Source organism: Chlorocebus sabaeus, chromosome 2 (genome assembly GCF_047675955.1).
Source record: "Chlorocebus sabaeus isolate Y175 chromosome 2, mChlSab1.0.hap1, whole genome shotgun sequence".
In the NCBI taxonomy this organism is placed as follows: Eukaryota; Metazoa; Chordata; class Mammalia; order Primates; family Cercopithecidae; genus Chlorocebus; species Chlorocebus sabaeus.
The window spans coordinates 77,853,094-77,877,863 of record NC_132905.1 but is presented as its reverse complement, the minus strand read 5'-3'; the positions used below and the strand labels follow the sequence as shown (position 1 = coordinate 77,877,863).

The window sequence follows — 24,770 nt, the reverse complement described above, 5'->3', positions numbered from 1 at the left end:
GATTATTTTAATAAATCAATCATCTAGAGTTATCTATAATGAATGTATTTTAGGTTTGCAAGAAGGTGATGTGTAGGGAGACCCCCTGAAACTATTGCTACGGAATAAAAGATGAAATGCTCCTGATTATAGTAAATACAAAATTGCATGCAAGATTGTGTAAAGACAATGCCAGGTTGGGCTCCCAGAATGAGCCAACAGCGTGTAATGTGCTTCCCCCTGCAGAGAGCCTATGAATGGACGTGCAGTCAGGGAGGTTTCACATCACCAAGATTCCTATTCCAGAAAAGCAGATGTTCATAGCTCTGGGAATGGAATGCGACCCTTGTGCAGGGTCTATAAATGGACGCATGGGGGCACCAGTTCATACGGATAAGGTAGGGCTATAATTGCCCTCATCTTGCCACCGCTCTTCTAGGCCTCTTTAGAATTAAGTCATACTCCCTTCTGAGAATTTCTGGTCTAATCCATTGTCTAGCTTCACGTCCTGTTTCTATGGATTGTTTGTAACCAGCTTTTGCTGCAACTGTTACTGCTGATTAATATCTGTATAATTATAGGTTATGGAAAGACTGTGTTTCTGTTTTGAGGCTCTGTTACAAATTACTGATGCACATAATATTTTATAAATTCTTATCTCTGTATATTGTACTTCTGCATACAGATGTTATGTTAAAGAATTACTTCATCCCCATGTGACCATCTCACCTCATAATCAAACGACCCTAAATCCCTCACTAACCTACCCCCGCCCTCATTAAACTTAATAATAAATGCTGGTATATCCAGTGCATTGGCGGCACCATGGGACCAGAAGGCGGTGACTCCCCCGGACCCAGCTTTCACTATCTTGTGTGTGTCTATTATTTCTCGACCTGCCGATCTGCCTGGGAACAAAGAGAGAGCCCCGTTGCACTGTGGGCTGCTGGCCAGATCCCACAATAGTGATGATGAACCATTATGCAACAGTGAGTATCTCACTTTAAAATTTAAAGACACTGCCTGGACAAATTTAAGATGCAAATTTCACATCCTAGGAATTTAGCTCATGGTTAGCTTTCCTGAAATAATTACTTCCAAAAGTACTGAATAACATACTGAAATTTTTTTCCTAGGCAAGCATTATATTCTCTTTTAATTTCAAAGCATTATTATTTATGTGTTTTAAAAGCTATTTAATTTACCGAAGTTGGATTACTCACCAGCAAGCTTCTAGAAGGTGTTAAATAAACTAACGCATCTAAAGCTCTTACTGCAATGACTAGCCAATAATGACCATTCAGTACACATTAGCCATTATTAAAATTACTCATTCATTTGTAATTTAAAATATTCTGAAGCCTGACTATAATAGAGCCAATTTTGCCTTCATTTTTTCCTCCACCTTCCTCCACGTACTTCTATTGCAACATTCTCAAAATGGCATCATATTCAGAGATTATTTTAAACTCTGAGATATTCATCACTTCACTTCTAAAGTTGTCAGGTCTTTTATATCTCCTCTGGGTAACAGTTAATGAAGATTCTCAGCAGGGTGTTAAGGTAGCAATTACAGCAGAAGTTTTGAGCTGCAAGAGCTGAGTTGAAAAGCAAATTCTATCTCAATCAAATCCCTATCGAGAAAGTGAAAGCAAAGGAAAGTGTAGTTGCTACACTGGCAAGGTATCTGTAATGAAAAGATTTAATACTGCTGCTCTTATACCCCTGGAAACCCCTATTCTCAAAAAATTTTGGCTTGCATACATATATGTATATATATCCATTCTTAGATTTCCTATGTATTCTGTTCTTGGGATATGATCTACTGTACTTAACATTTGAATAAGATGAGATGGGTAAGATTATTCTTTTTGTTTTTATTTTTCTAATCACTACAGTAAGTATAGTTGCCATATACAATTTGAACACGACTGAAGGTTATAAATAAAGCAGTAAAAACAGGTTGTATATTACATGCTATAGGATGATATACTTATTCCAGCTACAAACAAAGTCGTCTTAAAATGTATGTTTAGATTTTGCTTGTATCTAAATGTTTTATAATACTCATCAGAATCTTACAGATGAACAAGCCGACTTCCATCAGTGTTGGGGTCCGTGTGTTTCCTAAACAAAGGAATGAACACACAAGACAACACAAGACAAGACAAACATGGCGGCCGCCTCGAATGGCGTGCTCTGCTTTATTTTATACAGTCCTTTGTGGAATGTTGCCAAGTCACAAGACACATTGTTGTTTTTCTGACCTTTCCCTGACTTTCCGGATTTTCAAGATGCTTACACATAAACAAGCCCCCAATGCCCTGCTTCGTTTGCAAGAGCAGGACTTATCGGGAACGTCTGGTTTGCGAGCACCTAGTCTTCTACACATCAGTTAAATAGCTTTCGAAAATCTGAGTGGCAAAAATACCAACGCACAAATTACCAACGCACAAAAATACCAACGCACAAATCACTAAGACTGATTTATACAATGTGAAAATTATTTTTCAAATGGAGAATAATAATAGAGATAACAATAAGAATAAATTATTAAAAAAGACAGCCTTCTACATAGATGCCCTCTAAAGTAGAATTTACCTTTCCCAGATGTCTCATTCGCAGGCCAAATATTGGACAAGCTTAGCATGTGAGTCACTCATTGACTTAATAACATTTTTAGTTACAATTCAAATTGAAGTAGTTTAATTTTTAATAAGATAATAACAACCAGGTAACATTTTCCTTAATACAAAATGAAAGTTACAAAGACTCCAGAATGAACTACTTGATTATCTCCAGACTTGTAACTGGAGCAAACTATACAATGTAGTTTTATTGATATTTTCATTTTTTTCAAAGAAATTAATTTAACACTTAAAACTTCAATTTTTCAAATAAAAAAAGACTTTCGTGATGTTGAAACTGTTTCTATGCTTTAATGTTAAAATGAGAAATACATCAAATTCATATCCGAAGAGACTTTGAATAACAATCTGAAAGGTGTTCATAAATGATGCAAAGTCATGAAGCAGGTGCCATTTGGGCAGGCGAAAGTTCTGGAAGTTAAACTTTTTTTTTTTCAGATGGAGTTTCATATTGTCACCCAGGCTGGAGTATGGTGGCCCAGTCTTGGCTCACTGCAACCTCCACCTCCTGGGTTCAAGTGATTCTTCTGCCTCAGCCTCCTGAGTAGCTGGGATTGTAGGCACCTGCCACCATGCCTGGCTAATTTTTGTATTGTTAGGAAAGATGGGGTTTTGCTACGTTGGCCAGGCTGGCTTCGAATTCCTGACCTCAGGTGATCCACCCACCTCGCCCTCCCAAAGTGCTGGGATTACAGGTGAGAGCTACTGCAACCAGCCAACATTTTTCATGAATATATTAATGAACTAAACTGTAAAGTAAAATTTCCATGGCACACAGATTTGTTTGGAACTCATCCCTGCTCCTGCTTTTTCCAGATATTTATTCAAAATAGTTATATCATTTGTAATATCAGTTGGTCATTGAAAACTGCTGCATTGTACTGAATACAGGGAATATTCAGTACTCATCTATAAATTTTCCCTTAGAAAGTATAATTCATATTACATTAGATCAATTTCTAAATATTGAGAAAACTTGGCTGTTAAGATGTCATTCTTATCTATTTGTAAAATTGGATTCTTTCCCAGTATTTATTTCCTCATCTACAGGCATGGTCAACAATAACAAAACACAATCAGATTTTTAAAACTGAGCAAAAGGACTTAAATAGACGTTTATCCAAAGAAGATACACAAATGACCAACACACACATGAAAAGATATTCAATGTCACTACTTATTAAGGCAAAGCAAATCAAAATCACAGTGAAAGCAATTTGGTGATTCCTCAAAATATTCATATGATTCAGCAATTCTACTTACGGTTACATAAGATTATTCAAAATGGGCAAAAGATCGAAACAATCTAATGGACAAAAGGTAGAAACAACCCAAGTGTCCATTGAGGAACGAATGGGTGAACAAAATGTGCTTCATATAATACATTAATGTTGAACCAAATGTATTATTACAGAGATGTTATATATTATATATATAATATATGTACATATATACATGTATTTATATTTAAATTATATGTAATTTAATATAATTTTTATACAAATATTAAATTATACATAATTTATACATATAAGTTTAATATTTATATATAAATCTTAAATTTATATATAAATTATATATAACTCTTAAATTTATATATAAATTATATATAACATATATAACAATTTATATACAAATACACGTATATATGTACATATGCATATATGTACACATACATGTATTTTTTTCCTGAGACGGAGTCTTTCTCTGTCGCCCAGGCTGGAGTGCAATGACACCATCTCAGCTCACTGCAACCTCCATCTCCTGGGTTCAAGTTATTCTCCTGTCTCAGCCTCCTAAGTAGCTGGGATTACAAGCATGCACCACTACACCCAGCTAATTTTTGTATTTTTAGTAGAGACAGGGTTTTACCATATTGTCCAGGCTGGTCTCGAACTCCTGACCTCAGGTGATCCTCCCACCTCGGCCTCCCAAAGTGCTGGGATTACAGGTGTGAGCCACCACGCCCGGCCGACATACGTGATCCAGCCTTAAAAAGGTAGACAAATTCTGACACACGTGATAACATGGATGAACCCTGATGACATGCCAAGTGAAATAAACCTGTTAGAAAAGGACAAACACTGTATGTTTTCGCTTGTATGAGGTTCCTTGAGTAGTCAAATTCATAGAGACAGATAGAATGGTGGTTGCCAGAAGCTGGGAGAAATACACGGGCTTAGTGTTTGACGGGTACAGAGTTTCAGTTGGGGAAAATGAAAAAGTTCTAGAGGCAGATGGCAGTAATGATTGTACAACAATGTGCATGTACGCAATGTCACAGAATGGTACACTTAAACATTATTAAAATGGGATATTTAATTTTATGTATATTTTAACACTGCACATACACACAGAGGCATCGACTCTGCATGACTTTAATTTACAGTATAATTTCACTCCCTCTAAAACCACAATATTTTCGGTTTTATTCTAAGAATCAGCAAAAACTATTCAGCAGGCAAATGTATTTATTTTTTCCATGAAGAAAAGCTACATAAAAGTATAATATGGGAATAATTGTCCTACAAAGTCCCAAAAAGAGTCCATTCAATTGTCCTCTCTTGAAAAGGATTTCAATGAGCATTAGCATCTTTATAAACCAAAGCAATTAGTATCCGTGCGGTTTTGTCCTTTCCTCAATATGTGATTAAAGCTACATTTATATTCTTTCAGCTGGCCACATTTCTTAGTCAAATGAAATTTTTCATGTAAATGATTCTCCAACTTGAATTGGACCCACTCAAAAAAATTTTCTTGTCAGAAATGCAAATCGAACAGTGTCTTAAACAGAAGCACTATCTTGGGAAAAAAAAAAACAACTCATAATGTATATTGAAATCTAAACGGCCGCCTCTTTTCACAAATAAGCTCATTCAAATGTCATTCAAATGTCTTTCAAAACTTGTTGCTTTATCTGTGAAAAAGATACCTGTGCTAGCTGGTTAGCACTAGAGTTTTCCTAATGTTTTGCCCTGTCAGTATTTCCTTATCAACAAATGAACTCATGTGATGGCAGATGCAGAACTGAAATACTGCAGTGATTATACATTACCATCTAATATAGTTTTATTTTTCTAACTTTAGCTTCATTAAAGCCACACCTAATTTTTAAAAAAATATTTGACTCAAAATAAAAGGATCTGAATTCAGGAATTATTGTCCAAAAAAGATTGTCCTAATACTAACATGACATAATGGGAACAGCAGTGGCCTGGAAGTAGAGATGTATAGATTCTTTTTGTCATAATGAGCCTTGTGGTCTTCAGAGTGGCACCCTAATATCTCACGATGGCAGTGAAACTTGTTAAGTAAGAAGAAATTGAATGAAAGAGTGTAAATTTAATAGCAAGACTTTCTGGTTTTGGCACTTACAACACCTTTTAAATATAAGAACTTGAAGAAGAATCTTAAAGTCTCTCAGCCATTTTATATAATTAGGCAAAGGTGCACAGTTGAAATAGACACCCATTTTTTCACAGCTCGAGAGGTTATACACTATTTCTACATCAAATGTTCTAGACAGAATACCCTGTAGGAACAAGCAGGGAGAAAATATTTCTAGGCATTTTAAAGGTCTGGGTTTAATCTGTGGAAAAAGATAAAGGCCTTAGTTGCACTGTCCAGGAGATGGCCCTAGCCTTGCCAGGGAAACCTTGCAGGTCAGCACTAATATTCCCTGAGATGTAATCAGAGTCGAGACTAATAAATTGCCCTAGTGCCTTACCCAGTTAAATATTACTTGAAACCCAAGGTTGGAGTTACTGTTACAATAAGCAAGCAAAGAAATAACTAAAGTCAGAGAAAGGGAAAGAAAACAAGTTTAAAGGGATGTGATGATATTTTTTCCTCACAGAGTTTATTCCCATAAAACCTACATTTCCAAGTACTATAAAGTACCTTAAACAGTGGAAAAATAAAAAAAGGTCTTTCTCTAAAACTTTGTGGCAAAGCTATAAGACAATTTTAGGCCTAAGATTTCTTGTAGCTAAACCTGATGAGAGAGAGACGTCAGTCAAGGTGAACACTCTTTTTCTGTCTCCACTGGGAATCTGAGTGAGATAGTCAACTCATCAGGATAAAAACCAATAACCAGCAATAGGGTGGAATGATCTTATAAAAAGCTTGGTTCGTTAAGGAAAGCAAATACATTTCTTGCTGTTATTTTCTTCTTTTTTAAAATGACTGTACTTTAAGTTCCGGAGTACATGTGCAGAATGTGCGTGTTTGTAACAGGTATACACGTGCCATGGTGGTTTGCTGAACCCAACAACCGAAATTAGTCTGAAATTAGCTTATCTCTGTGTTAATAATGGAATAGATAACTAGAGGTTCCTAGTTCATCAAGCATATGTAAGAAAGAGAAATCAGAAAAATAAATTCTCCATGTTTTTATTACTGAAGTAAAACAAGTTTATATTTAACAACAGCATAATCACAGCAGAAACTACGCCAAATGCATTTTACTTTGGACACATTGTAATTTTCTATAACTTCACTGGATGAAATAATACTCATTGTTTGTTGCTTTTTTGAAACCCCATATGTTGAATTTGCATATGCTAATTCAATACTGAACACACATTTCTTCATAATATATATTATTTCAATATTTTGAAGACAACACATATTTTTGATTAATATTGGCATTTGTCCAATGAGCTGGAAACTTGACATTTGACAAATGTGAAAACTCTACTAAGAAAAAGTAGGAAGCATGTGTGCCAACAACACACAAAATAATTTATTTGGAACTGAATATATGTTAGTCACTATAAGAAGTACTTTATCTATGGTACCACATTAATCTTCAAACAATTCCATGGTGTAATGCAAAACCTATTCTGATAAACTAGCACTAACAAACTTGAATTCAGATGAACAATCAGGCTAAGCCCATCAACACAGTAGACTTACCCCACCACCATATTTACTTAGATTCGTGAGAAATATAGGTCAGTCAACAACACAGCAGAGCGAGAGCTCAGGATTTACAAACCCAGTTTCAGATTCCCCAGTCACTCCTAATTTGGGATCTAAGTGATCACAAGAAAGTGGCCAGAATGAGCATGGGTGAAATAGAGTAGTCATCCTTTCTAAGCCTTTGCTGCTTTCAAAAATCCCTAATCACTTAGTTCTCCCTTAGTTCTCCCACTGTTACTGGGCCAGTTCTTATCTTCTAGGGCAGCTGCAGCTCAACAATAGAAACTTGCAATGAAGTGCTGGTGTTTGATCCTAAACATAGTAACATAAGCTGGATTCTTACTTATTTTGGGGCAGATATAATGATGTTCTTATAAAATACATTCTGTAAATAAAAACATAATAATACGCAATGCAGATGTTATAGAAATATTAAAGCAGTGTTTAGCACACCAAATATCAGTAAATATCATTGTGTCAACCATGCCAAGAAAAACAGCCTTTTCCAGGTACCTTAAAGGAAGACAGCAAGTATATATTGCAGTCCTCCCAATGCAAAAGGAAAGCAAAAGTTTCTTCCTCCCAACATGGGAATGGTAATAAAAAGCAAGAATCAAGTTGTTTTAATCACCTCCTATTCCAACTGTTGCCGAGTGGGACTCCTACCCTGGGGTTTTGGTGAGAGCAGAACACGTGACCACCCAACTCTGGACAGGGAGGTTGACAGCAGTTTATTAGGCACTGATAACTCACAGCCCTCTGGAGGAGGATGTCACATGCATGCAGGGCCACAGAGGACTTGTGCCCAGGAATAGAATAACCACCAGGGGCTGTGAGAGGCAGGCTTTGTAGAATCAGGAGAGTGAGATTTCCTCTGGTTTCTGCAGGAGAATGTGAAGAGCTTGCTTTAGTGACTCTGTAGGCTGGCAGGGAGCCAAAAACTGCTACTTGACAATAAGCTAGAACTGTGCCTGATCGCCCTGGTGAGGAGAGTCATTTGACTAGAAGACCTTATCCACGGAAGCAGAGTAGAGAGGGAAACTTGTGGTGAAGCCATCCAAGGCCTTTCCAATTTTACCAGATGTCAACACAGCACATGTATGGAGCTTTACTTTTAGACTTTACATCACACAAGTTTATGATGGCACATCTGTCCCATAATCCCATTGGACATCATGAACACCTCTCACCATATGTGGCACAACAGAGGCTGTTGGTGGAACCAGATTATTCAAGTCATAATAATCAACTTAGCATCCAGGATCCCTCTGCTTTTCTCATAAGTGAAGCATGGTTGCTGACAATTAATTTTCCTCATTGAATCATTAGTGTTATTAATAATGTTTGATATTCATTATGGAAGAGATTTTGGGCTATTCTGTAGCTTCCTAATTACACATGATCAATTAAAATTGGCAAAAGATGTAAGTATTCACTATCTAACTGTAGGTCAGCTACAGTGAAGTCCTCTATTCTTACATCTATTTCATTTATGAATTTATGTACAGATTTTTTTTTCTGATTTTCTAAATTTTTTTTTTACCATAACTATTACTTTCTACCACACAATTACCACACCTTGCATTTTGACTTTCAGCCCTCTATTATTACTTCATGTCCTTCTAGAGATATTGCAGTTCGTCATGCCCCAGTTTCTGATTCTCCCAACAGGCTGTGTTACCGTCCTTCTACCATTCAATTGCATTCATTTTAAAAGCTTTGGCTCCTCTGCTGAGAATCAGCAGTTACATTCTCCAACTTCTACTTAAAAATACGTACATATTTATATATTTTAATTGTCAAATAATAATTGCATGTCTTTATGGTATACAACATGATGTTTTGATAGATGTATACATTGTGGAATGGTTAAATCCAACTTCTATTTTTAATATGATCTCCAGAAATTTTCAACAGAACTTTCCCTACAACTAACCAAGAATGATTTATTCAATATCCTTGCATCAGAATTTTGTCAGAACCTCTCTCTCCAAACTTTCCCTCATGCAAAATTGCTTTTGACATATTGACATGAGGATGTGGCGGTCACTCCTGCTTCTGACATCCCTCTGCAACAGGCTCTTCACTCTACCAGCATCAGTGGTCTTTACTTGAAACTGACAAACTAACTAAACAAAGTAGGTTTCATCTAGTACCAATTTATTTATTTATTTATCTTACGAAAGCATATAGAATAGGAAGAAAAATGCATTATCCACAGCAACAGTATATTGTAATTTCTGTAATTTTCAAACAAAGTTTCCAAATGCTTCCAAATTATTAAGGTTGGGACACACATCATCAAGATGGAAACTGAGTGGGTTCTCAGAGATCAACACAGAGAACTCAAGAGACATTTTGGCTTTTGAACCTCGCTAGTTATGAAGTCTTTCAGTAATATTGACTATCTCCTATTTTCTGGTGCAGATATATATTATCAATATGAGTGATATATCATTTGATTAAAAAATCGCAACAATGGGCACATGTTTATAGTAACCTAGACCAGATTCTCACTTACCTTGGATCCCTTAATTAAGAGTTGAAAGAAATATTTCATCAAGGACCATTTTTTTGGCATCTGTAAGAAAAAACATAAAAGTATTAGAAATATTTGTTAGTCACTCCCCTCCTATAACTTTCTTGGCAGTTTTAAATCTTATTTTTGTTGCCTAAGAATTTCCTGAAATAAAATTAAATATACATATATGTTTTCCCTGAATAATTCTGTCTGAAACTCAAAAAAATCTTTCAATCTACTATTCAAATCTATTATTTGCCCAAAAACCAATCAGAAAACACATCTTCTGGTACTTTTTTGTACTCATTGCCTCTCCCCATCTGATCTAGTTTCTTTCTTGATCTTTCAACGTGCACATATTAGATCTATAATACCATTTGTTTTCCAATTATTTCCTCTACACAATTGCCTCTTTTTGTATTTTTTACTTCAAATTGTTTCTTTTGTTTGGTTTTCATCTCTTTATTCAGATCTCAACACTGGCCATTTCCTTAGTTCATCTACAAAAATCTCCTTCCATGATTTATTTATTTATTTATTTTTGGAGATGGAGCCTTGCTCTGTTACCCAGGCTGGAGTACCATAGAGTAATCTTGGCTCACAACAACCTCCACCTCTGGGGAATTCTCTTGCCTCAGCCTCCCGAGTGGCTGGGACTGCAGGCGCACACCACCATGCCTGGCTAATTTTTGTACTTTTAGTAGAGACGGGATTTTAAACATATTGGCCAGGCTGCTCTCGAACTCCTGACCATGTAATTCACCCATCTCAGCCTCCCAAAGTGCTGGGAGTACAGGCGTGAGCCACTGCGCCTGGCCTTCCTTTCATGATTTATTAACCTACTCTTGACAAAATTGATCTGTTACTCCAAGGAAAGCTGAAATAGTCAGCATCTGCCTGTAATTGTGAGAGACCTAATTCTGAAGTCCACAATTCAGGATCTTTCCAGAGTCTCATGCAGAGCTTCTTGCTACATCTCCCCAGTTTCCCCTCTGGCCCAGAGAAGATAGTTTCTGCACTGATCTTCTTCTTTTTCAAAGCTTTTCCTTATCACTAAACTCAATGAAACAGTCATCTGGCTTCAAAGACTTCCTCTGTTTCATGCAGAAAAGTGATTAAGTGATGTGTGCCTTAAAGATAATTTTATATCTCTCCTTTTATTTACAAAGTGTAAGAACAGTGATAGATGTTGTTTGTTATTGTTGCTTATGTGCTTATTTACATCCTTGGGCCTTTTATTTTCTCTCCTCAAACATCACGTGTTTACGTCGAGTAAACCAGGTACCTACCTTCCGGCAGTATTGTAACATAATATTTAATTTTTAATTTATGGAATATAAAAAGAATCTCCACCAAAATCTCGATCACTAGTTGACCTAATGGATACAATTAAAAAAAAAAAAAAAAAAGAAGCTAACTTGATCAATTATTTAACCATATCATTATTTTTACAGATAACTGAGGTATAGCATTTTAATAATTAATCAGGAAAGATACATATAATTTAATATCTATTTTGGAAAAAAGCTTTCATTTGGGTCTAAAGATCATTAAACAATAAAATGTTTAAATTGAATTGGCACAACACAAATACATATACATGCTTCAAAAGAGATGGGTGAATTTTTACAATACAGTGAAAAGAGGAACTGAACTAAGGAACAGATAATAAGTTTTTTAGTTAAAGAAAGTTATTTGGTTCCTATACCTAGAAATACCCTATAGCTCTATCTGTCATGAAGGCATTTCATCTCTTACTGACAAATCTCTAAGCAGCATGTTACATTCCCATCAAATTAAAGCAAAGACCAGAGCTTCGTTGACTCAAGAGAGAATCTATACCTGGTCCAGGAACTGTCATTTGTGTCTTCTAGAGCATATTAAAAGAAAATAAAGATTCCAATGTGTAGACATTTCATAGATTTGTGGTTTTTGCTATAAGAGATGTAGATTGTATGAGTTTTGTGTTCATTGTTTAACATATGCTTTGGAACACTGCATTAATTCTGAATTTTAAATTCAGAAGACATGGCAATGGATAAAACATTTATATGCCTTTATATCATGAAGATATAGTTCCAGCTTTGTAATTTTGGTGACAAATAAGTAATAACTTTTTAAGTCAGTAAAAATATTTCATCTCTTTAGTCGATGTTTGTGAAATAGAATGATAGAGAGAGACAGAGAGATACAGAGAGAGAGAGAGAGAGAGAGAGAGAGAGACAGGGGCAGGGAGAGAGAGGGACTGTTGTGTTGCTGTATAACTTACTGTTTCATACATACCATCTGGGTTTCTCATAACTACCAATAGCTTCCATGGAAATTTACTTTATTGGTTAGTGATGTCAGACCACTGCAGTGTAACAGTTTTCACTCCCAAATTATTACATGACACACTAGAATCTTCACTTGTAGATGTTATAGTTTAAGTCAGTATTGATTGTTCTATCCTTTTAAAGATCAATTTCTTTTTCAATTTTTATCACAGGCTCAGGCAGTACATGTGCAAATTTGTTACAAAAGTATATTGTGTGATGCTGAGGTTTAAAGTATAAACGAATCCGTCTCCTAGGTAGTGAGCACAGGTCATTTTTTAGTTCTTTCCTCTCTCATTCTCTCCCCACTCTTGTTTTCCCCAGTGTTTATTGTTCTCATCTTTATGTCCATGTATAATCAATGTTTAGCTCTCACTTATAAATAGAACATATAGTATTTGCTTTTCTGTTTCTGCATTAGTTTTTTGTTATAAATGTAATAATTATTAAAACTATACTGATATACCTGTAAACAATTTTTAAGTAATTAAAGGCTTACTCTCCCCACCACACAGGCTAAGAAAGAATTACTGTTAAAAGTTTGGTGAATATTTGTACAAACTTTATATAGCTAGTCACCAAGAGAACCAGAGACACAGACATAGAATGACTAGATAGTTTTAAGACATGCACACAACACACATTTGGGATATGAATAAGTTAACACTTCGGCCCATAACATGGACCATTTGAGGACGATATTAGGCCATTGTTGCTCACACACACAAAATGAATCCCAGATGAATTAACAATTTTAAAATAGTAACCCTAATAATACAATAAAAAGTTAATAGCAGCTAACATTTATTTTCTTCTAGATATTATTGTATTGTATATGTATTAACTCATTTAATATAAACCCATTATGTTTTAAGTGCAATTATCTTGATGCCATATTTAGTAGCGAAAATTAGGACATGTTAAGTAACTGGTCTAAGTTCGTATAGCTTATAGAGGATGAAAGAATGGATTTAAGAGTGATTAAGAAGAAAGGATTTAAGAATGATGACACCACAGAAAATTTGGTTCCCCTAGTTTTTGGCCCAAGGGAGAGCTTCTATGATGGCTTGCATTTCCCTTTTTGCAACATTCGTAACACTTACAGATATTTTACTATATCAGGTCAGCACCTATTGTACATATGGTCCAAACTCTGACACTCAGAACAATTTCTAACTTATTTTTGATCCCTAATAGTGAGTGAATGATTTTCTTAGTCCCCCACCCCCTGCGCCAAAATTGACTTTCTAACTTGCCAATCAAACATTCACCAGTATCTGTTCAGCTATTTATGATTACTCTTATTTTTTTACTTTAAATAATGTCTTCTTTTTCTCTCATTATTTTTTTTCATAGCAATATGATTTTTCTTCACATATGAATCAGACTTAGGAATCTTACTAATAAAATATTTACTTCATGTTAAAACTACTTTCCTTTCTTAAAATCCTTTTCGCTCTAATAACTTAAAACTTTTCCCATCACATTTGTTGGTATGTGAGCAAATGTTACATGATGTAGTGGGTTCAGTATTTGTAGCCTGTGGAGTACACCTGGGGATTGTGAAACTCACTGAATGGACTTCTGGACGATTCCAAATCCTGCCTCACCATCCCTTAGCGTAAACTTAGTGAGATAGGGAGCTCTGGTGATCTGAGGGAAGACTTCATCCTTTAAGAGGCAGACAGTTGGTAATGGAGATCATGTTGACTTCCTTTGCTTCCATAACAAAGCCATAAGATTCAGGGCATGTGGGTGCATCCAGTGTGGCATGTACTGCCAACTTCATAAATACTGATTATTTCCCAACAGCATCACAAGAGTTGATGTTCCAGTCATGTCATCTGGGGGAGGGTACTCTGATGAAATTCCAGAAGTCCTTTGTGCTGTATGTTCTCTTGTCCCTAATTCACCTCTTCATCAGCCTCTGCCAGTGAGGTCTCTGGATAACTGTGCCTTAGAGCTACAATTGCCTGTGGGAAACAGAAAAGGGTTATCATTGAAGGAGCATCTGTTAGAGGGGTGTTCTTGTTCTGTTTTTGTTTTCTCAGTTTCTCTATTTGGTATCCATTCCACAAGACCAACTGTATTAACTATGTTTTCTTAATTTCTATATTCTTTATGCTCTGGCATTTGGGAGCCTCAGACCCATTATAGACGCAGGGAGAGGCTGCCCCTTCCAGGGCTAGCTTATTCTTAAATATAGCAATTTTCCTACAAGCATGCCTTTCATATGCCAGCCAACCACTCTCTTTATCTCACCCTCACACACCAAGCCAATGTTCTTCTGGTCTAAATCATCCCAAGCCTACGTCAGACAACTAAGGACAGCCGCTATCCCCCAGAGCCCACCAGAATTACTGAATCTAGCCAATCCTAACCCATGCACCTTGTCCTGTCCTGCCTTTTCCACAGGAACCCCAATACAGACTCCGACTAAGGCTTCTCTTTTATTCTTGCCTTCTGTCTCTGGACCATCTTGTGTCCCTGTGAAGCACGGGATGTACCCTTCCTTTGTGAAATGTAAGTAGTAAGTTCTTCTCTTAATAGAATTGGCCTCTTCATCTTGTCACTCAGTCCTACTTCTATAAATTAACACCTGGGTGTAATTTTAGAATGGTTGTATTGTGTGGCTTCCTCAGAACACTTTGCAGGGTATATTTGCTTGCTTCTAGCAACATAATGCAGTCCTCCGCATTTTATTGATTTGGAATATTCAACATTGTGTTGTGGTCCTGGTATGACTGGGGCTGGACTGGCTTTTCCTAAAACTTGCTATCTAATAAAGATTGCTGTTTTGGAGGAGAGTTTATATACACTAAGTCTGTAACTAATTCAAATACAATATGTCTAATGTCAAATTTTGCGCAGAAAGCTACTTCCTTAGGGTGTCCCTGGCTGTCTCCAGGGTTGCAGCATATGTGAGTTCCTCATCTGGACATTCTTATACTGTCTTCTTGGAAGGAAACCCAGTCTCCCAGCCACTTCTCTCTTAGCTGGTCTCCCTCACTTCTCCCAACGAGTTAGTCTCTGCTTCTCACCTCAATAGCCATCCCTGATGTGGAGAGCCTGGGCATCAATCTCAAATGTAACAATTACCAGCCCTGACAGCAGTTAGCACAATAAAGTACAAGTAGAGACTGGTACTAAATTGGTGAAGGAGAAGCAAGATCGGGAGGAGACATGTATGGGCCTGTGGTTCTTCAGGAAATGTTGCTGAACTTAGTTAGTTTCAGGGTGAAAGGAAACTGGTAGTCAATGTGAGGAAGAAATTTAGGCTAAGATTAGAAATTTGAGCAAATCAGTGTTTAAGTTAATATTTTTAAATAAGTCTCATTATTTTGAGTTCCCTAGTCCCTAGGATTGCAAAAAATTTTCGAAAGCATGAAATAGAATAGCTTGGGTTGGCCATGGTGGCTCACGCTTGTAATCGCAGCACTTTGGGAGGCCAAAATGGGTGGATCTCTTGAGTCCAGGAGTTCTAGACCAGTCTGGGCAACATGTCGAAACCACGTCTCTAAAAAAAATACCAACAGTAGCAGAGTGTGGTGGTCTGTGCTTGTAGTCCCAGCTACCAGGAAAACTGAGTGGGGAGGATCACCCAAGCCTGGGGGACATAGAGGTTACAGGGATCCCTGATGGTGTCACTGTACTCCTGCCTGGGTAAGAGACTGAGACCCTGTCTCAAAAAAAAAAAAAAAAAAAAAAAAAAAAAAAAAAAAAAAGAGAGAGAGAGAGAGAGAATAGCTTGGACTGTATTTTTTTAATGTTAAGAAAGCACATTTTCCTTGTTTTATTGTCTCTGAGGTTTATCATCATTGAAGGACCTACTGAGACTCTGTTAAATGCATATTTGATTGAGCAGCACTGAATTTAAAAATCAGGAAAAATCTCCCTTCACTAAGAAATATCTTGTTGTCTGAGCAAAGTCAATTATGGTGTATCATTCTAATTTATTTTTTACCAAATTTATTTTTGTTTCCTTTTGGTGTTAATTATGCTTCTGATCCATCCCTTTTATTTACATTTATATTTAAAATCAATGTTGTATATCATTTTAAATTGCATGTTTTACAACATCTGGTTTAATTACGCTTTCTCTCTTATTACCGTCTTTGCTGCAGCTGTTTCTCATTCACTGCTTGCTACCAGAAGTTTATTTTGCCTTATTTCTCAATTTCATCTACATGATGTATGCAAGATTTTTTTTTTTCACATTAGAGAAACTATTGTTTATTTATTTCATTTTTATAATAACTAACTAATTGTGCCACAAGAAACACAGTGTTGACAAACACCCACAGGGACAAACCAACAGTGTGTGAACTCCACACAGAGCATAGCTTTGCATGTTCAGTTCCAGAGTCTGAATTTGGCTGAGTTTCCAGCTTGAGTGACATCTCCAGAAGCAGGACTCAGGGAATAGAAGGTTTAAAACTGTGGGCACAAGAGATAGTGAAAATCTTCCTCATCTAACATTTCCCAGTATCCCTCAAGGAGACCCATAATAGCATTGAGAAATACTTTGGAAACTGACAGACATAGAGGTTTCCATCTTTAGAGGAATAATTTTTTATTTTGCTCAGTTGGCAATCTAATGCTTAAGAAGAAGCAAAGAAGTCGAAGAGCAGGTTATTATCTCTTCCAGCTCCAATAAGATACAGTGTTTAAATCTTAATACAAAGTTCAGTTTTAAACCTATGATAACTAATATGATTTTGAGATATACATAGATCACATGACCTACCACTACACTGATACATCTAAAATTAATTAAATAAGGCACTGAGCAATACTTTCATATTTTAACTGTATATGAGAAACATATACAACAGAAGAATATTCATAAAATTGAAGCAATTGATTCTTAATAGTATAAGAACAGTTTAAAAGCAGTTTCATATATTTTAAACCACCAGATATCCATGACAACACTAAAGTAATTACTAATATACCAAGTAAATGAGAAAGCTAAAATTCACAAAATATAATAGACTTGCTTCAGTTACAAATATATTAAAGAACAGAAGTGGGACTGGAATTTGAGTCTTTTAACTTCAATTTTAGGTTTCTTTTCTCCTACTATATATAAAAACAAGCAAATAAACAAACAAAAAACAGGTCAGGTGCGATGGCTCACGTCTGTAATCCCAGCACTTTGGGAGGCCAAGGTGGGTGGATCACTTGAGGTCAGGAGTTCAAGACCAGCCCGACCAACAGGGTGAAATCCCGTCTCTACTAAAAACACAAAAATTAGCCACATGTGGTGGCACATGCCTGTAATCCCAGGTACTGGGGAGGCCAAGGCAGGAGAATTACTTGAACCTGGGAGGCAGAGGCTGCAGTGAGCTGAGATTGCACCATTGCACTCCAGCATGGGTGAAGAAGCGAGACATTGTCTCAAAACAAACAAGCAAACAACAAATTTCACCAGTCTAAGGTTCAGAAGATTGAGGTTATAACTTCACTCACACTCTGCATTCACATCGTCATTCACAACATACTTGAACGATGGATTGTTATTTTGCCTCCTTGGAATTTGGATCCAGAGATTTGGATGTAAGGTAAGGAATACAGGGTCGAAAATATCTCAACTTCTCTCTCTCTCTGTGTCTCTATCACACACACACACACACAAACTGTATTGAGTTATGCATTAACATAAATAAGCTCCAGTGTTTTCTTTTTCAACAGTAATAGAAAATAATCTAACAATATTAATATGTTGCAAAAAACTCCATAGGGCCATGAGGACCATATACATTTAATATTTGTGGTAAAACAGCAAATACTATAATTCTGTGATAATCAAAATTCCAAAAATACATTTACTTCACCTTACCTGCCATACAGATGAATAGATTAAACCATTTATTTTATTTCAAAAAATCGTAACTTCAAGAAGAGGGAAATATTTAACTGGAGATAATGAAATTTTCAAACTGGATATATTTTATTCACTTATTTTATACCAAGCCAGTAAGTGTTCAACCTTTAATAATAACTGTTGTAGAAACAGAGTTCTCAAATGCATTTTCAATTGGGATTATTTTGGTTAAAGTAATTGATTTTTTTATAGTCAACACTTTTTGTTGCCGTGCCTTTGTGCTGCTAGAGTTTTAACATGGATTTCAATATGAGAACAAAGCTTAGAGAAAGATGGTTTTAATCGTCAGCTTATCGATGAGAAGGATGTTGAAGAAAAATAAAGCTACTCTCCTAGTATATAAATATATATCTACATAGGGGTATATATATATGTGTGTGTGTGTGTGTGTTTGGATGGTTAGTATATTAGAAACAATACATCCATTTATTTATCTTCACAAGTATAGAAATCCAGTTAGAATAGCAAATCATTCCACTTTAGACAGTTTGAAATTCATTTTATCACTCATATAGGACCATATCTTGAGGTTTATGTTTATGAATTCTGAAGATAAATAATTCCTCTTATAAAAGTAAGAAGGGGAGTAAAAGAAATTTGTCTCATAACATAATGGTAAAATAGAACTAGAAAAATTTTACTTGAATACTTACAATAATTGTTAGGGTAATTCCTTCCCAAAAGAGCTATTAATCAAATACACAATGACAAAATTGGTATTGCTTTAAAATTCTTTTGAAAATATTAAAATAAATTTTTATATCATAACCAAATGGCAAAATGTAAGAAGTCAGATTTTTTTGAGCCCAATTTCTTTTCTTTTTTTTTTTTTTTTTTTGAGACGGAGTCTTGCTCTGTGCCCCTGGCTGGAGTGCAGTGGCGCTATCTCGGCTCACTGCAAGCTCCGCCCCCCGGGTTCACGCTATTCTCCTGCCTCAGCCTCCCGAGTAGCCGGGACTACAGGCGCCGCCACCTCGCCCGGCTGGTTTTTCGTATTTTTTTAGTAGAGACGGGGTTTCACGGTGTTAGCCAGGATGGTCTCGATCTCCTGACCTTGTGATCCGCCCGCCTCGGCCTCCCAAAGTGCTGGGATTACAGGCTTGAGCCACCGCGCCCGGCCGAGCCCAATTTCACTGAACTAAATACATATTTCATTTTTACGTGAAATACTGGGATGATGAACATTTTAACAATTTTAGGTATGAAAGTACTAAGAAATCTTGGTAATAAATTCCATTAAAAATTTAGGGCAAGTTTAAAGGTACAATTTACAAAAGCATCATATTCGATATTATGATTTTGTGGCTGTAGAGTAGAAATGTGCCAAATGTTTATAAATAAAAATCAGATCATTTTACATTCTATTAATATTTGACATGGGGTTATTAAAGGTTTCCATTGTTTTTAGTTCCCCTGGTTGCAAGTAGTCAAATGCTCTTGAATTAGAGCAGTTTTCAATAGAAACAAAAATTATTGTATTGATGGCCTATTTTCTTTTTTGTTTCATTTTATTTACACTCAACAAAAAATTCCGGTAGGTAGTGAACCGCAGGTCTGTTATATAGTCTCTTAGGACATTAACATTGATTAAGTGATAATATTCATGTTGATGTTTCTGAAATAAAAGCAAAATGATGGGGTGAAATTTACTAAACAGAGACAAATGTGTTAAAAGCTGCCACTGTCGTAGGGTTTATCATTTGCAATCTTACCTCTTTTTGTTTTTTTTTTTTTTACAGTTTCTCTGTTATTATTTTTAACTCTTTGCCTTTATGCAAACACATTGTTTACAAATTATGCTCTAAACACAGGAGATAATGAAGTTATTTTGTTTTTGTGTGATTTTTTTGGGTAGTTAATAGAACTAATGCAGGATAGACTCCAAGTAGGACTAAAATCTGAACCTGGTAGGAATATACAATATTCAAGAAATTATCTTTGAGAGACAGACCTTCAGTTTAGCCATTTTAGCATAGAGATAATACCTAAAAGCCAAGCGTCTTCATCCAAGCTGCTATGACAAAATACCTTCTCCTGGGTAGTTTATAAACAACAGAAATCCATTTCTCACCATTCTGGGGACTCAAAAGTCTAAGACCAAGGTGTAGGCACATTTGGTGTCTCGCAAAGACCCCCGTTCTTGCTGCATCTTCACATGGTGGAAGGCAAACAAATTCCATTGGGTCTCTATTACAAGGGCACTAATCTCACTCCTGAGGACTCAACCTTCATGACCTCATCACTTCCCAAAGGCCACAGTTCTTAACACTATCACAATGGGGATTAGGATTAGGTTTTAACATAATAGTGTAAGGGGCATACAAACATTCAGACCATCGCAAGCAGCATAAATGAATGAGGCAACTGCACTGCTGTTAGATGTAGGTGTTTTGGGCTCTGCTCTCTGATTAGAGCTTCCTCAACCACTTTCATATAATTCCCATTAGAAAATGATCTTGACCTTCTGGTCGTGATAATAAGCTCAGAAAAGTTCAAGAACATAGTATTAGTCATGAATCATTCAACAACCTCAGGAAAGGTCCATTAATGAGTCTGAATTGACTGGGACTAAAACCTTTATTCCCTTTACCTTGAGCTGATTGGAAGAATAAGAAACTATTTTTAATAAATAATTGCTTTTGAGATATAAGACAGGCTTATTACAATGACACTGATGGTCCCTCATAGGACAGGCTCAGAATTTCATCAGTAAATATACTGTTAAAAACACACATGCTGGATTATTTTTCCAGACCAGTAGTGTGTACACAATAGGCTGCATGGGAAATGGGTCTGCCTAACTAACTGCAGTACTGGAGCTGATTGTGTAGGAGTTGTGGATGGGGTTGGTCCATGATTGAAAAAACTGAGCAAGGGAGCCCCCCAAAGCCTTCATTGTGATGAGGGTCACCTCTTGAAACAGAATAAAATAAGAGTATAGCAATAGATCAAAAACCAGATGATAGGAAATCAAAAGTAAGAGAGTTGTTGAGGATTACAGCATTCAGCTGCTGGGAGTGAGGGAAAAGACAAACTGAACATGTTGCTGAGATTCTAGCTTACTAAACTTAATAAAAGGGAATGTCTTGAACCAAAATTACGTGATAAGAAGTGCTCTTTAAGAGACGTTGATGAGGATGAGCTTACTTTCTGAGCATATAAAATAGAACATTTTCCTCTAAATCAGTCAGGATACCACGGTTAAACACATGCTGTATTCACATTGAGAATCTTGCGGAAAATTTAATGTTCAGACTACTTACAATGTGTCGGAATGTTTAGAGAAGCCACAGAGAATAGCGCAGTACTTGGAGGAATGTAGGATGGGTTAGGGCAATATTCAGAAAACAGAAATAAAGATTGTCTTATTATTATTATTATTTTTGTCTGGCCTTGAAGTTAATTGTCAGTACTAAGTACTCAGAGGAAGAAGGCACACAAAAAGATTTAAAAGTGATATGTGCATGCATGTGTGTGTGTATGGGTGTGGATGCGCATGTGTGCATGTGTGTGTGTTCCCTATGTCCTGGGGCAGAATTTAAAATATCATGCCTTTGCTATGATTTAAATGTTTTTCACCTCCAAAACTTAGGCTGAAATTTAGTTGCCATTGTCACAGCAGTAAGCGGAAGGATCTTTAAGAGGTGATTAGGCCATGCATGCTCCACCCTCATGAATGGGTTAATGCAGTTATCATGGGACTGGATTCATTATAAAAGCAAAAGCTTGGGCCACCTTTTTTCCTTCCCTCATTCTATCTTGCTCTTCCTCCACAGGAAGACACAGCAACAAGGTACCATCTAGGAAGCAGAAAGCATCCCTCACAAGGCACTGAACCTGCTGACTCCTTGGTTTTGGACTTCCAAGCCTCTAGAACCACGAAGAAGAAATTTGTATTGTTTTTAAATTACCTAGACTCAAGTATTCTGTTATAGCAGCAAAAATAGACTAAGAAACCCTCTAAAAAAAAAAAAAAAAAAAATCTTAGAAATTAGCTGCTCCAGACATACTTGTGTGTGTGTGTGTGTGTGTGTGCGTGTCCATGTGTGAGGCTGTGTGTGTGTGTGTGTGTGTGTGTGTGTTTGGGGAAATACAAAGGTTTGAAGTTCTAGATTTTTAACTTACAGTATAAAATGTATGGCTTACTCCTCAGAACATTTTTCTGTATTTTAATTGACTGCTTAACTTGTATATTTCCTCAATACGAACACATTCTTTGTTATATTTCCTGTGTGTCTCATAGTTCCTAGAATACATTTGTCTATGTTGAGATAATTAATGAATTAATTAAATACACGTTTATGAAGAAGATTGACCATGAGGACAAATGTGTACATACTATTAAGTAGCATGTACAAATAAAATGGTAGACTTTTAGATTAATCAACATCATTTATCACTAAATTTACCAACATAGCTAAAGTTTAATTTTACCCAGTTTTGTCAAACTCAGTTTATAAACAAGAAATTGGCATGCATTTTATTGAATTATCTAAAGATTTATCTTTAACTCCTAGGCATCACCCCAGTACCAACAATATGAAATTTGAAGCTTTCGTTTTTTTGAACACTTTGTAATAAAATCTAAATTTCTCCCTCAAAAATTACTGACTTGGTTATATTTCCACCCCAAAGTGCACACTTCTGTTTCAACCACTGATCTATCTTTGTCATCTTTTAAAGTAAATATCCTTGCTTTGTGTCCTCTAATGATAACCAAGAAGCAGTAATATGTAAATAGCTATAGACATTATCTCAGGTGAAACAAATATGTGAAAGCCGTCATGCATGGATTGAACACAAACGAACCTTATACACCACTCTAGGTAATTTTTCCTGCAGGATTAGCAGAGAGACATAATGCAGGAAAATATCAGTAAAGAGGTTCAAGAACACTTTAGGGTGATCTCTTATCAACCAGTTCTTTACCATTTTACGAGAACACACTCCATTCTCATCTATAATAGAACAACTATTATGGATTATAATTTGAGTGTTTCTTTTGGAATATAAATGAACTGATTCCTACCCTACTGAAATTGAATGTCGTTTTCCTCTTCTCGTAGGGTGAATGTACATATGCAGCAGTTAAACAAGTCTGAAGAAAATATTTCAAGATTTTAGTCCAGGTGACATTTGTCGATGGCCTGCTAGCCTTTCATCATACGTAGCAGTGGAGCCTCTTCGTGATGTGGATCACAAATGAGGAGAACTAAGACAGTGCACTATGTGCAAGAATTCAGACCACAGGAAATCATGCCATCTGGAACTGCTAAATGGCCAGCAGAAACTTCACAGAGAAGCAAGGTAATACCTTAAAGAAAAAAGAAAAAAGAAACCCACAACTTTAGTAAAATTACACTTTTTAAACACTAAATAAGTATAAGGTGTAGATTATGCCTATGCTCATGATTATGCAGTAGGTAGGTCAAGTTTCTAGAAAATATGTATGAGAAAAAATATTTGCCTCCAAAAACCTGAAGGCTTTAAGTCTTTTTTTTTTTTTTTTTTTTTTTGAGACGGAGTCTCGCTCTGTCTCCCACGCTGGGGTGCAGTGGCGACATCTCGGCTCACTGCAAGCTCCGCCTCCCAGGTTCATGCCATTCGCCTGCCTCAGCCTCCCGAATAGCTGGGACTACAGGCGCCCGCCACCTCGCCCGGCTAATTTTTTGTATTTTTATTAGAGACAGGGTTTCACCGTGTTAGCCAGGATGGTCTCAATCTCCTGACCTCGTGATCCACCCACGTCAGCCTCCCAAAGTGCTGGGATTACAGGGGTGAGCCACCGCCCCTGGCCTAAGTCATTTTAATTATAACAAAATCTTATCCATATATATATCGAAAGGTGATTATTATTGTGATAATTTCATTGTTTTGACTTTAAGGATGTAATGATAAAAATTTTATGATTTGAATTGATTATGTATAAGTTATGAGCCACATACTCTAGAGATATTTTCCCTAGTTTTTAAAACATCTTTGAAAGGTAGCGTTTATTGTCACTGTATTACCAATGAGAATGTAGATCTAACATCTAGATCCAAAAGTTTGCTCGACAACAAATACAAATAACTGACAGAACAATAATTCAAACTTTGAAAAGGAACTTGCTTCCAAAAGTTTAAGTTGTATCACAATACATTATACAATCTTCATTTTTCAATATCAGATATAAATATGTCATGTATATTTTTGTCTAAATTATGTTGTATTATTTGCTTCACAAGTTCTTGTTGCCATCTGGATCATTAACATAACAGAAAACATAAGACATTTGCACAAGCAAATTATAATAGTTTTGAATTGATTTGCAGATTCAGTGATATGCTTTGGATCACCATGTAAAATAAGTCCGATGCCACCAAAAAGCAAGAGAGAAATGGAACACTAAGCTGGAATTTTCACAGGAAATTATAATTATAATCTTAAAAAACCACTGAGTACTTTTCCTTGTTCTACTGAAATATATTAACTCTAAATAAACAAACCAAACCGAA

At 36.1% G+C, this 24,770-nt stretch overlaps 1 long non-coding RNA gene across 2 annotated transcripts; it reads left to right on the top strand.

Moving 5' to 3' along the window:
- The first annotated feature begins 720 nt into the window (after window positions 1–720).
- On the top strand, window positions 721–24,770 carry LOC119618582 (uncharacterized). Of its 2 annotated transcripts, XR_005234969.2 has the most exons (5): window positions 721–968; window positions 14,802–14,909; window positions 22,050–22,166; window positions 23,340–23,580; window positions 24,588–24,770. It is a non-coding gene; the product is annotated as an uncharacterized lncRNA (long non-coding RNA). The 2 variants fall into 2 exon arrangements; XR_005234968.2 differs by lacking the exon at window positions 14,802–14,909.